Here is a 4,663-nt window from a genome sequence, read left to right as displayed (position 1 = left end):
CGCTGGATCAACCATGAAATGAGTCATTGTGCTCAGAAAAATAAGCTCTATCAAAATGAAAACAAGAAAATTCGCAAATTTAAAAATCGTGTTTCAAAAAGTTAAAAAAAAACTCAAAATAGGGGAACAGCATCTAACTCAATCATGCCTATAATGTTGACAAATTAGCACTTTGATGTTTAATTGCAACTAATAGAAAGCGATTTCAACTTAAACCGATTGATAAATAGCTCAATCGAGAAATTAAAAGTGAGAGTGTGTGCAACATGGAGTTAAACTTTCTGTGAAGCTGCCGTGAAGATTACCATGGCACTTTGAAAAGTTTAACTCCATGTTGCACGCACACACTCTCACTTTTAATTTCTCGATAGGATGTGAGCAAGTAAATTTCTATCAACAGTTTTACAAAATTAGTTGTATAAATAGTGAAAATCAGCAAATTGGATGGAGTTAGGAGCAAGTGTTTAACTTGCCAAAAATACGGGAATTTCCCCTTTATGATAAAATCAGTAATTGAAACTCGAATTGAAACTTAATTTTAGGACCCAATTACAAAATAATTACTACCAACAAAAGTCTGCAAAGGAATGTTGTCTGCATCTGACTCCGACAAGAACTCCGACATTTCATCACCTGCTTGCCCAACCTGTTTTCCAAATCATTGAAACAAAATGACAGTTTTGACTTCTCTTGCAAACCCTTAAATGTAAACATCAAAGGACCAAGCGAGTTGTTTTTGTTTCATGGAAAAGTAAGTATTTGAATTTTGTTATTAAATAGTTTATTTTCTATGAAAATACATTTTGAAATCATTTTTACTTTACAGAGTATGTTCAACTCAATCAGCTGGTCAAGGACAACATCCGTAAGTTCGTTACTGCTTCAAGTTTGGTCTTCTGTGAGTAAATATTTTAGTTATTTTCGTATTTTTTTCACTCAAAATGAGTTTATTTCTAGTTCTAACAAAACGCAAAAGCAGATCGACCAGGAAGAGTTTTATTTTTTTAAATCCGCGATGCCAAGATCGTATTTGTTTGAACTAAATTTACGATATGAAGGTCAAGGAAAATTGTGGCAAGAAATCACTCATGTCAGTTACTGGGAATCACCGCGCTGCTGGAAACCGACCCAGGATCTGCTGCACAGCCGGTGCTCCGTTCTACGAATGAGTTCTTTATGAAAATTTTCCCTTGGGACCAAATGTTAACCGATGACAGCCGAAATGGATCAAGTTTAACATAGGTCAAGTAAGTTTAGCAACATAGTTTTTAAACAGAAACTAGTCAAACTCGACCGCTGAGAGTAAGTTTTACTAGCTCGGTCAGTCATAATCCGAAGATATACAAATGTTTACCCCAGGAATGGGTTTTCAATCCAGAGGTCATGAAATCGATTCGGGTTTATGTTTATTCAATTTCCAAACGCTCAGTGAGTCAGTTTCTTTCAACTATCTTCATTTCATTCATTCATTTAGTATAACTCCGTTGAATTTAGAATCTGATACAAATTTTCAAACACTTTAAGTGCCCTGCAGTCTTTGAATCTTTCTTTCCAAACAAAAGCATTTTTTATCCGTAACTTAATTTTTTAAAACGGCCAATGTGCCACATGTACAAATTCAGTACATCCCGCTCACTTTAATTTGTGTTTAGAAGGTGTGAGCAAGATGAAGTTTACATGTGGCGCATTGAACTTTTTTTAAACAATAAAACCTATCGGTGCTTTGATTAGAAAGAAAATAATAGATTACTGCACACGGGTACAAAAGCATTTGAAAATTATATCGGATTCTAGATTCAACGGGGCAAAAAAATTTTTTCGCTTGGGTAAATTTACGTCGAATTTATCGGAAATTTACATGTTTACAAAGAACTTTCTATTCGGCACATTTACATCGGATGGCATTTAAATTTACAATGAAGTTGATGTAAATTCGCATCATTAATGACGTGCACTTTTGGTACATCATTAATGATGTAAATTTACCCGATTTTTTTTTTCTGTGTAGATAGAACGGCGGAACGGCAACGAAAGAAGAATGATAGAGAGAGAGAAAAAACTAATAACTCAATATAGTTGCACAAGGAGAAAACATAATTCAAAAAACTTTCCTCCGTCGACCAAGTCCGGAACTCTGGCCGCAACCTCCGGAGCCCTTCGTCCCTGGAGGGGGATCTTTGGTGGTCAGCGAAGTAACACAAGAAGAAAGGGCAAAACTTGCTTGTGATCCGGGAATGGGCTTGAATGGATGCCGCGAGGTCACTTGTGGGACCTCAAAAATCGCTGCTGTTTGTTAGAAAGGCTAGAGGTTTGATTGTATTCATTGGCACGGAAATCCATTGAAACCATTTTTCATTATTTATATTTACACACAACAACAACTATTGAAAATACTGTTAAAAATAGGCCATTGGTGTCTCGAGTTTTTGTTTCAAAATGATTTAAAAATCATCGAAGAAAATATATTTAACCGTTTTAGGATAGATGTACTTATTTTGGTCTACTAAGAAAAACGAAAAATGAATGAAAAAAAATTTAAAAAAAATTAAAATAATCAATGGAAGTCACTAAAAAAAAATCAATAAATAAAAGATAAACTTTATCAAAAATGTTTTATTTTCGTTTGCAAATTAGGTTTTGCAGATAGATATATTGATTAGTTTAAAAAATATCCTGCAAACCCCCCCCAACCCCCCCCCCCCCCTCGTGGATAGTTTCCATACAAATAAAAAAAAACCTCAAAAAGGTGCAGGCCAAATTTAAAGCGTCAAAAGAGGAGATCTAGCATGAAAAAGGTTGAAAAAATTCAGGAGTATTTTTCTTCAAACTCGAGATAACTTCATTTGAAAATGTCTAATTTTCAAAGGAAAAGTGTATGAGACCACCCTAACGAAATTCGAAAATTGTCCAACTATCGAGGTTTTTAAGCGAAGATGGTGAACGCCCGAAATGTCAAAACACGCAGTGGTACCAACATTACGGGAAAAGTGTGCCATGGCATGACAGCCACATTTTTTTTCTAATGTTGGTGCTACTGCGCGATTTTGACAATTCGGGCGTTCACCATTCGAACGCCATCTTCGCTTAAAAACCTGGATATGTTTTTCCATGTAATTTTTCCCGCTGAATCTGTATATGTGTCAAGTTTTGGTCATAGTTTGAGTTTCTATGATAGTTTCTATGTTATTTTTTTCGACAAAGTTGCTTTGGCGTTGATTGGCGAGCCGCAAGACGAAAAAATCTCAAAAATATTCCTGAAAATTTAGATGAAATGTTAGATTTTCGAAATCACCCTAATCGTGAACCACTCTAATTTTGAAGCATAGCAAAAATTGCCCTTTTCCATTTGTAACAACTATTCTTAAGATACCTAAGCTCCAAAACTTTACCATTTTTCGGAATCCCATTTTCCGCCTAATTTTGCGATTTGAACAACTGTGCAGTTAATGCATGGACAAAGTATCATTCAAAATCCTAGAAAATATCTCGCAATTCCTCACCTTGTTTGACCTTCACAGATCGCTAAAATTCGATATCAATCCGAAACGAAATCCATAAAAAACTCCGTGCATTTTTGCCACTTAACATATGAAAGTAGTTTCAATTTTGTCGTGCTATCTTGTCACTCCCTGAAAATTGATGTAAGTGCGACAACTGGTCAAAAGAATTCCAGGTCAGAACGCGTTTGACGCACGTACAAGTTAGACTACCGTAATCATTTGTAATCATAACTCGGGACTCCAGAAACCAACCTCATCCAAACTTCGGGACAATGCACAGAATGGTTTGCCAAACAAAACGTGTTTGTTATTGTTTATATTGCGTGGTTTCGTTTTTGTTCATTCAAGGTCAAACTTTAAAACGCTTTTTTCTCGAAACGTCAAAATGGCGGGTGCGACAAGATAGCACGACAGTGTCAACTTAATTGTATATTAGCATAGCATAGCATAGCATTGGTGACTAGGACCCCCAAGCATTGCTCCGTGGACCACAGATGAAAAATAGGAACCAATCATCACCCCTTCGCAATTTTCAAAGGTCCTTATCGTGCTGATCAATACCGACGCCGGCCACGACCAGTGGTAAGACACGGGGAAGTGGATGGGAATGTTAGTCCGATACTTGAGTGATGGGACCGCTAAATCGGCTGCGTCTCCGACAAAGTATCACATGAGTTTTGAGGGGTTAGTAAGATGGGTATGAGGATTCACTGTGGTAGGTGATGCGACCATGAGCAATTTGTTTATCGGTTGACATTTTAAAAATCTTAGGCAGCCGGCTGCGGAAAGATAGCTATCTAGAGATTTAAATATAGTATTAATTCGACCACGATTCTCCAGAAATTTTTCGTCGGCGTGCCTTCCGATCAACGGTGATGTAGGAAGGGCTTCTTTTGTTAAAATGATTTTATATCATAAGCTTTAAAACATATTCGTCGACGTGCCTTCCAATCCTCGATGATATGGAAAGGACTTAATCCAGCAATACAACTCGCTAGTTAAAAAAAAAAACAAACAAAAGGAATTCAGATCATTTTTTTTCGTACAATTGGTACTTTGAAATTGTTCAATTGTTTACATTAAATATACATAAAATTGGCTATCATCTCTGATGAGGTTTTCAACATTTTGTTTACTCATATGTAGTAATTGCTTGAAACTGA

At 36.2% G+C, this 4,663-nt stretch overlaps 1 long non-coding RNA gene across 1 annotated transcript; it reads left to right on the top strand.

The window, feature by feature from the left end:
• Positions 1 to 669: 669 nt before the first annotated feature.
• Positions 670 to 2,424, top strand: LOC119767461. The gene is made up of 4 exons (XR_005277528.1): positions 670 to 751; positions 827 to 898; positions 958 to 1,247; positions 2,009 to 2,424. It is a non-coding gene; the product is annotated as an uncharacterized LOC119767461 (long non-coding RNA).
• The last annotated feature ends 2,239 nt before the right edge of the window (positions 2,425 to 4,663 follow it).

The sequence above is a fragment of the Culex quinquefasciatus genome, chromosome 2 (assembly GCF_015732765.1).
Source record: "Culex quinquefasciatus strain JHB chromosome 2, VPISU_Cqui_1.0_pri_paternal, whole genome shotgun sequence".
NCBI lineage: Eukaryota > Metazoa > Arthropoda > Insecta > Diptera > Culicidae > Culex > Culex quinquefasciatus.
Note: the sequence above shows the minus strand (reverse complement) of the source record. Positions and strands in the feature narration are given on the sequence as shown.